General features: G+C 42.4%; 1 long non-coding RNA gene across 1 annotated transcript; it reads left to right on the top strand.

Moving 5' to 3' along the window:
- Nucleotides 1-1,951: 1,951 nt before the first annotated feature.
- Nucleotides 1,952-2,307, top strand: LOC133460793 (uncharacterized). The gene is made up of 3 exons (XR_009784160.1): nucleotides 1,952-2,020; nucleotides 2,103-2,182; nucleotides 2,271-2,307. It is a non-coding gene; the product is annotated as an uncharacterized LOC133460793 (long non-coding RNA).
- The last annotated feature ends 7,829 nt before the right edge of the window (nucleotides 2,308-10,136 follow it).

Genomic DNA, 10,136 nt, shown 5'->3' with positions numbered 1-10,136 from the left:
AAAGATTTGTGTGTGAATTGTTCCCTGTGTGAATCTGAACCTGAAACTGTAATACACTTATGTTGGCTCTGTAACTCTACTGCCATCTTCTGGAGAGAAGTTACCCGTTACAGCACCTTGAAGATTGACTCTGATTTTTCTTTAGATTGGAACAATGTACTTTTTGGTGTCCACGATGTCAAAAGTAAGAAACAGAAAGAACTGTATGTCATAAACTTGATAATAATATTAGGGAAGTATCACATACACAAAGGTAAATAATAAAATATAATAATAGTAATAATACTTTTATTAAAGCAAATTTGATTATCACAATTATGTTATCTTTTTTTATTAAAATAAATTACAATTTAATCATTAAAGATTCCTTTAATGTATTCAAATGTTTCTCTTTGAATAATATTTTTTCCACAAAAAAAAAGAACAAACACCAACAACCACAAAGATCATTATTTTGTCTGATATTACATTTGTGGGAAGTTATTACATTTACAGATTTTCACCCTCCCACATATGTAATAATTTCCTGCAGATGTAATAGTTATTACATTTGCGGGTGTAACACAGCACCATCTGCTGGCGTGCGTGCGTGCGGTCAGCTTTCCCTTCTAACTCTATCATTTAACAATTCTTGTCTTCATCTTTCACCAGGTGGATAATGTTTGCAGGATGATCAGATTCCTCCAGCCTACCGGACATGAAGTCAACACTGACTTCTTGGACAAAAGTACAGAGACCATGGACTACATGAAGTCCCTAAAGGCTGCAAAACTGAGTCCAGCAACCATTCTCAATTACATCAAGAACATGCTCAGATTTGTTAATTATTTGAGCACTTATCAAAACATCCAAGACCCAGACTTCAAAAGACGATGCGGCTCATACATCGACCTCCTGAGGAACCTCAGAAAGCCAGTGGCCAAATCAAACACCAAGGCAACTTGTAGCACCAGGTCTGTTCTAATCGGCTCACTATTAATTTTTCTTTAATGATTTCTTCCCTGTTGGTGGTACTGTGGTACTCATTTCTCTGCTGTTTTCTTGGTTATCATTTTAGGTACTACCGCTTCCAAAGAGGGCTGCCAAGCGTCCGTACCTGTCAGAAAGTCCTGCGTGTGGCCAAGACAGACATGCAAGGAGTGTTTGCCAAGCTTCTTCAAAAAGAGCACGTTGGATCAGAGGAAAAGACCCACTTCAGGTACTTCTGTGAAGCCATCCTGGTACTGAAACACTACCAGAGACCAGGAGCAGTGGAAGGAATGACAGTAAGTACTTTTCTCTAACAGTGTAGCACAATTCAATAGAAGTCAGTGCTCTCTTTCTCTCTATTTCACACGCACACGCGCACGCGCACGCGCACGCGCACACACACACACACACACACACACACACACACACACACACACACACACACACACACACACACACACACACACACACACAGAAGTTCTGACCAGGATCTGTGTTCATGTCACTAATTCACACTTTATCCTTCACTGCTTTTCAGGCAACGGAGTGGGTGCAGAAGAGGGAGTGCGACGGAAAATTCTGTGTTGGAGTCAAAGACCACAAGACTGCCACCATGCAGATTGCATCGTTTGCTTTGGATGCAGAAGATGCAGCGGTAAGTTTTCTAACAGGCTGAAACAATAACTAATGATTTCATGTAAACAAACTCAGAGCAGGCTGTGGGGAACTAGAGGCAGAGGGTGAGAGCAGGCTGCAGATGTTCTGTGTTACAAACACAAGAATACAGTGTTTCTGCTGAATCAGGCGGCAGCAGCAGCTGAAGGAGGGCCATTAAGATAACTAAAGGCAGTAATTAACGTGACACATATGATAAATGATACATTTTTTTATAAGATTATTTATTTTCTCCACAGATGCTGGATGCATATTACGTCTGGGTCCGGGCTGAGCACATCGTTCGCAGTACAGACGACAAAGACAAGTTTTTTGTAAATACGAAAGGGAACAAATTAAGATCAGTCACTAATGACCTCAGCCGTCTGCATACACAGTAAGTATTGACCTGTTTAGAAAAACGGAAAGAATTAATTGTGCGAGTCGGAGTGTCATTTGATATTTCTGCTCCATTGCAGCTACAATCTCCCGAACGTGACCAGCCAAACCATCAGGAGGTCCGTTGAAACAGAGTCCAGCGAGTGCTTCACCGACGTGCGTGCGTGCGTGTGTGTGCGTGCGTGCATGCGGTCAGCTTTCCCTTCTAACTCTATCATTTAACAATTCTTGTCCTCATCTTTCACCAGGTGGATAATGTTTGCAGGATGATCAGATTCCTCCAGCCTACCGGACATGAAGTCAACACTGACTTCTTGGACAAAAGTACAGAGACCATGGACTACATGAAGTCCCTAAAGGCTGCAAAACTGAGTCCAGCAACAATACTCAATTATATCAAGAACATGCTACGATTTGTAAATTATTTGAGCACTTATCAAAACATCCAAGACCCAGACTTCAAAAGACGATGCGGTTCATACATTGACCTCCTGAGGAACCTCAGAAAGCCAGTGGCCAAATCAAACACAAAGGCAACTTGTAGCACCAGGTCTGTTCTAATTGGCTCACTATTAATTTTTCTTTAATGATTTCTTCCCTGTTGGTGGTACTGTGGTACTCATTTCTCTGCTGTTTTCTTGTTTATCATTTTAGGTACGACCGCTTCCAAAGAGGGCTGCCAAGCGTCCGTACCTGTCAGAAAGTCCTGCGTGTGGCCAAGACAGACATGCAAGGAGTGTTTGCCAAGCTTCTGCAGAAAGAGCACGTTGGATCAGAGGAAAAGACAAACTTCAGGTACTTCTGTGAAGCCATCCTGGTACTGAAACACTACCAGAGACCAGGAGCAGTGGAAGGAATGACAGTAAGTACTTTTCTCTAACAGTGTAGCACAATTCAATAGAAGTCAGTGCTCTCTTTCTCTCTATTTCACACACACACACACACACACACACATGTTTTTATTTTATTGCCCTCTGTATCATGAGCTGCGTCAAAAATTATTTGATAGATGTAAGAATTTGGATTTGATGTGGGTAAGCGATGCTGAGAGACTCAAATGGATTTTTGATCATAAAATATTTGCACTTGCTGACTATTTGGAGAAAGTATGGGATAGGCGAAGAAAAGTAACATATATGTAAGAATATACATTCTGGTTTTTGATTTATTTATTTATTTATTTGTTTTTTTTTCCGGTGTACATTGTGCAGCTCCCAATTAAGTGTGTGTGATATTGTGTATTTGATGACTTTCTGTTTCTTGTGTCTTATAATCCCGTAAAGGGATGGGTCTTCGGACATGACACAAAAATAAAATTCATTCATTCATTCATTCATTCATTCATTCATTCATTCATTCATTCATTCATTCATTCATTCATTCACTCTCACACACACACACACACACAACCACACACACACACACACACACACACACACACACACACACACACACACACACACACACACACACACACACACCAGGATCTGTGTTCATGTCACGAATTCACTTTGTATCCTTCACTGCTTTTCAGGCAACGGAGTGGGTGCAGAAGAAGGAGTGCGACGGCAAATACCCCCCCCGTCAAAGACCACAAGACCGCCACCATGCAGATTGCATCGTTTGCCTTGGATTCAGAAGAGGCAGCGGTAAGTTTTCTAACAGTTTGAAACAATAACTAATGATTTCATGTAAACAAAGTAAACAAACTCAGAGCAGGCTGTAGATGTTCTGTGTTACAAACACAAGAATACAGTGTTTCTGCTGAATCAGACAGCAGCAGCAGCTGAAGGAGGGCCATTAAGATAACTAAAGGAAGTAATTAACGTGACACATATGATAAATGATACATTTTTTTATAAGATTATTTATTTTCTCCACAGATGCTGGATGCATATTACGTCTGGGTCCGGCCTGAGCACATCGCTCGCAGTACAGACAACAAGGACAAGTTTTTTGTTAACGCACAAGGGAACAAAATAAGATCAGTCACTAATGACATCAGCCGTCTGCATACACAGTAAGTATTGACCTGTTTAGAAGAAAAACTGAAAGAATTAATTGTGCGAGTCGGAGTGTCATTTGATATTTCTGCTCCATTGCAGCTACAATCTCCCGAACGTGACCAGCCAAACCGTCAGGAGGTCCGTTGAAACTGAGTCCAGCGAGTGCTTCACCGACGAGCAGAAAGCTGGTGTGGCGCACTACATGGCCCACTCAACAACTGTGGCCAACCAGCACTACCGGATGAAGACCATGAATGCCATAGTGACCACAAGCAATCTGCTCAGCACCTTGGCAGGGTATGTGTTGTCATCTGAAACACACAACATTCAAGTATTCTGTCTCTCACAGCGCATGCAGAGGTCTGTCCATCTGTTTGTCACTGTTTAACCTGGAAATCATATCAATCTTGCAGCTCCCCTCCTGACGAATCCAGCCAGCAGGGTTCTGCTCAGGGACAGAAGAGGAGCAGAGAGGAAGAGGCCGGTGGGAGTGAGGAGGACGCTGGGGAAGGAGAAGACTTCAACACATTTGTGAACAGCTTTCCAGTCACCCTGAATGCCAGTGGTCCCAGCAAAAAACAGCGTCTCGACGACGAAGTGAAAAAACCTTATATGACAAGTGGAAGACTCAGCAACGTGCCCTGCGGGCAGAATATATCACGTGTAAGTGTGAATACTCAATCAGTGTTAATCTGAATTCATGTGTTCTGGAAGCACTGCGATTATAAAACTGAATATTCATTTAAATGTTTTTTCTTTGACAGCAAAATTTACAAGAGGTCCTCCGTCTGAGCGCAGGGTGGACAAAATGATCAGGCAGGAGGGATGGGAAACCAATCATCCTACTCTTGAAGCGGTTCAGGGCAAATGGACACCACCGAAGAAGATCCAGGTGGAGAGCGATAAGAGACTAATGAAGATGATGACAAAACAGAAGTGGCCATGTCTGGTCATTAAGGATTTTGGGGGCGAGAAAGGAAAAGGTTTGTACAAATGTCTTGTAAGCAAAGTTATTTTCTAATATGAATATACTCATGTAATTGAACAAGCCCATTAATATCCTGTCTTTTTGATTGCAGGAGTGGTTGCCACCCGCGTGTTTCCCCAAGGCTCCATCCTCTGTGACTACCACGGGAAGAGGATCTCCAAAGCCGAGGGACAAAAGATGTTGAAGGAGCAGTCTGATGAAATGGGCTACATGTTCTTTGGCTCGGACTTTTGTATCGACGCGCAGACCTTCCCATGTGAGTGCCATGCAGAGGTGGACACGGTCGGGAGGAGGATCAACCACTCCAAGAAAAAGAAATAAACGTCAAGCCCTTCCATGTGAAGATGAAGTTTGAGGAAGGGGAGAGGGACATTTTCTGTTTAAGGCCACAAAAGACATTGCAGTGGATGAAGAACTTTATTTCCACTATCGCGTACAGAGAAAGTCATTTGCTGGAGAAGGAGCAGCACTCGAGTGGTTGGATGAGTGAACCAACATCCTATACTGGACTGCATTTTCATTTGTACATTTGTCTTAGTAATTTTGGGACTGTCATTTGTAGTGTTTTTATTTCAATGTTTAAAGTGTTATATTAAAGTGGTTTTAATTTGAACTGCCTCAGTGTCTTTGACGTCTGAGAAATAAGAAATCACCAATATCTTTCTTTAAAAAAGTACAAAGTTTAGTTTCTTTTATATGGAACGATGTTGTTACACACTTTGTGTGTGTGGGCTGGTGGGAGAGAAGAGGAGGCTGGGGCCGTGTACCATGGAGAGCGCTCTGTAGCCCGTGAATTCATATTTTCTGGAAGCACTGCGATTATAAAACTGAATAGGCCAGTGGACTACTGGAGGGGACCCCGGCCTGGGAGAGGGTCCCGCAGTCCCCCACAGAGACCCGTAGCCGGACCCGGACACCAGGGACCGGACTCAGAGACCCAGGACCGGACCAGGAGACCCGGGACCGGACCCTGGGGATGTTTTACACATATGATTCAGAAGAAGGTTTTACCCGAAATGTCACAAAGCTCTGTAGAGACACAGACCCCCACGAACCACACAGGACCGGTTGTCGGCAGAGCTGACAACCGGTGTGTGAAAAAATGAAGCCCATTTGTGAAATGTGAAAAAGTGAGACCCATTTCGTGTCTTTTTTTTCTATGAGATACAGAGTCTAGAATTTCAGCCTCCTAGCTGAAAGCTGAATTATTAAAAAGACACACAAAAAAAGCCCCAAAAAGCTGGGGCCGTGTACCATGGAGAGCGCTCTGTAGTGAATTAATATTTTCTGGAAGCACTGCGATTATAAAACTGAATATTCATTTAAATGAATATTCATTTAAATGTTATTAATGCTCAGTAGGCCAAAAAGCAACACAAAAATACACGAAATAGGCCTTTATGTAATAATGTGCAATTATGTAAATATCCATTTGTAAATATCCGTCTTTTATTTTTTATATACCAGTATTTCTTATTTATTTTTCTTATTATTGTATATACCAGTACTGTTTATAGTGTGTCATACTCTGATAATATTACTGTATTATTATTTCTAATGATGCCTCTTATTTTGCACTATCCCCTTGCTGACGCTGGGGAAGGACTTCGCAGGTTGATGCACTGCTTTTAAATACATATATTTATATAAAATTAAGAGGTGAAATAACAGTTTAAAGTACAGAAAAAAACAAGGTTTTCCAGGGACCAGGTATATTTGTTCTAGTAAAAGGGACCAGTAATTGGCAGTGTTCTTTTGTCACAAGAGCATAAGATCTTAAAGACTAAAAGGTTGATTAATAAAATAATGAAAGAGTCACCATTTAATCCACAGCGACTGTCCAGAAAGTGCCCTTGTTAAACATATGACGATTTCCAGTGAGGAAAGACATCAAATGTGATCAGTATTTCAATTCAATTCAATTCAATTTTATTTATATAGCGTCTAATACAACAGATGTTGTCTCTAGACGCTTTCCAGAGATCCAGAACATGAACATAAACATAAACATAAACCCCCGAGCAATTATTATATAAACAATGGCAGGTAAAAACTCCCATAGTGGGAGAAAAGCCTTAAGCCAAATAGTGGCAAGGAAAAACTCCCCTTTAGGAGGGAAGAAACCTTGAGCAGGACCAGGCTCATAAGGGGGGACCCTCCTGCCGAGGGCCAGACTGGGGGTCAGGGACGTCGACAGCACAGCAGGCAGGTGGAAGCAGCAGCGGGATGACCAGAGGGGGGGGGGGCGTCAGCAGCACACAGCAGGCAGGTGGAAGCAGCAGCGGGATGACCAGAGGGGGGGGGGGGGGGGGGGGTGCAGGCAGGCGGAAGCAGCAACAGCAGACATCCACGTAGGCAGGTGGAAGAAGCAATGGGATGACCAGAGGGGGGGGAGGGGGGGTAGGGCCAGGAACACAGGCCAGAACGCAGCTCCCGAGGCTCCGGCCTGCAAACATACACAAAAGAGAAAAAAGGGGGGCCGGCACAAGAAACTACAGGAACGATGGACAAAAATGATAGCTATGAGATATTTATAATAAATAAAAATGGTAATGGAGAAGAGAGGCAGGGAAAAGGAGAGGAGAAGAAGGGTGAGAGGCACCGCCCAGCGGATCATGTCGGTGCCCCCCTGCAGCATAAGCCTATAGCAGCATATCTACCGCGAAGCTATATTTGAGACTAACTATTATAGTCTTGTTCTATAGCTGCAACTATGACTACTGACTCTAACACACTAAAATTTACACTACCTAGAGATTTACCAACACCAGCTAGAGGTTTACTAAACACTAACTATAGGCTTTACTAAACAGAAATGTTTTAAGTTTAGTTTTAAAGGTGGAGGTGGTGTCAGCCCCCTTAACCCAGATTGGAAGTTGGTTCCATAGTAATGGTGCCTGATAGCAGAATGCCCGCCCTCCAAATCTACATTTAGATACTCTAGGAACTACGAGTAAACCTGCACCCTGGGAGCGGAGAGCTCGGCCAGGAACATAAGGCACTATCAGGTCTTGTAAATACTGCGGAGCTAAGCCGTTTTGGGCTTTATATGCAAGTAATAAAATTTTAAATTGAATTCTGAATTTTACAGGTAGCCAATGGAGCGACGCTAACACTGGAGAGACGTGGTCTCTCCTGCTGATTCCTGTCAGTACTCGTGCTGCTGCATTCTGGATCAGCTGGAGCCTATTCAGCAAATTACTTGGACATCCTGCTAACAACACATTACAGTAATCCAGTCTAGAAGATACAAACACATGAACTAGTTTTTCTGCATCCCTCTGCGAGAGGATTTTCCTAATTTTTGCAATATTACGGAGATGGAAAAACGCTATTTTACAAACCTGATTAACATATGGTTTAAACGACAAATCCTGATCAAAAACAACACCAAGGTTTCTCACAGTTGCACTGGAAGCCATCGCAACACCATCTAGTCCCTTCCTAAGATGCTCTGGACCAAGAATGATAACCTCTGTTTTATCTGAATTTAGAAGCAAGAAATTTCTGGACATCCAGTCCTTGATGTCCCTAAGACATGCCTGAAGTTTAACTAACGGTTCTGTTTCATCCGGCTTCATAGACAAGTAGAGCTGTGTATCATCAGCATAACAATGAAAGTGTATGCCGTGATTCTGGATTATACTTCCCAACGGCTGCATGTATAAACTAAACAAGATTGGCCCTAGCACTGAACCCTGCGGAACACCATAACAGACCCTGGACTGTTCTGAAGAAACCTCATGTACATGAACAAACTGGAACCTGTCAGATAGATATGATTTAAACCAACGTAGAGCTGTCCCTTTAATCCCAACAACATGCTATAACCTGTGCAGTAAAATGACATGATCAACAGTGTCAAAAGCAGCACTGAGGTCCAGTAGAACCAGTATGGACACTAATCCCTTATCTGAGGCCATAAGAAGGTCATTCGTAACTCGAACCAGTGCTGTCTCTGTGCTATGATGCATTCTGAACCCTGACTGAAAGACTTCAAACAGATAATTTCTATACAAATAGTCACATAACTGGCTTGAAACTGCCTTTTCCAGAATTTTAGATACAAATGGAAGGTTAGAAATTGGTCTATAATCAGCTAAGGTGTCTGGGTCAAGGGAAGGTTTTTTAAGTAAAGGTTTAATTACTGCCACTTTGAAAACCTGTGGTACATATCCTAAGCTTAGGGATAGGTTGATTTGGTCCAGTATTGTCACACCAATAAGAGAAAAAACATTTTTGAATAGTGGAGTCGGGATGGGGTCTAACATACATGTGGTTAACTTAGCTCTATTAACGAATGAAGTCAGCTCAGGGAGGTCTATAGGATCAAAACAGTCTAGAGACAAGTCAGAGCCTAGGGAAGTCGCTAAAGCTGAAGAAACGCCCACAACCGGCTGGTTGATTTCTTCTCTAATTCTCGTGATTTTACTGTTAAAGAAGCTCATAAAGTCCTCACTACTGAGAGCTGCAGGAATACACGGCTCCACAGAGCTGTGACTCTTTGTCAGCCTGGCTACAGTGCTGAACAGAAAACGTGGGTTACTTTTGTTATCCTCTATCAACGTTGAATAATAAGCTGTTCTTGCTTTGCGAATGGCTTTTTTATATACTATTAGAATATCTTTCCATTCACGATAAGAGTCTACAGACTTACAAGAGTGCCACTTCCTTTCTATTTTACGCACGCTTTGTTTCAACATGCAAATATCTGAATTGTACCAGGGAGTTAAGCTCCTGTGGCTAGAAACCCTCCTTTTCAAAGGAGCAACTTCATCTAAAGCTGAGTGCAACAGATCAGCAGTGTTACTAACAAGAAAATCAACATCAGAGGTAGAACCCAGGTCACTGGCCTCTATTGCTTCAGTAGAGGCTTCACTATTTTCCACTGTCACAAGACGAGCAATGGTCTCCTTAAATTTAGCAATAGCTTCATCAGACAAACATCTGCTAAAATAATTCCTCCTGCCCTGCACTTCAACATCAACAACATTCAATTCAAACGTTATTAAATAATGGTCGGATAAAAGGGAGTTAACAGGTGACACCAACAGATCATCAGTTTCAACACCGTAGGTGAGAACGAGATCGAGACTATGATCAAAACAATGCGTCGGCCC

The sequence above is a fragment of the Cololabis saira genome, chromosome 15 (assembly GCF_033807715.1).
Source record: "Cololabis saira isolate AMF1-May2022 chromosome 15, fColSai1.1, whole genome shotgun sequence".
Taxonomy (NCBI): Eukaryota; Metazoa; Chordata; class Actinopteri; order Beloniformes; family Belonidae; genus Cololabis; species Cololabis saira.
The sequence above is the reverse complement of the archived record's forward strand: the minus strand, read 5'-3'. Positions and strand labels throughout refer to the sequence as shown.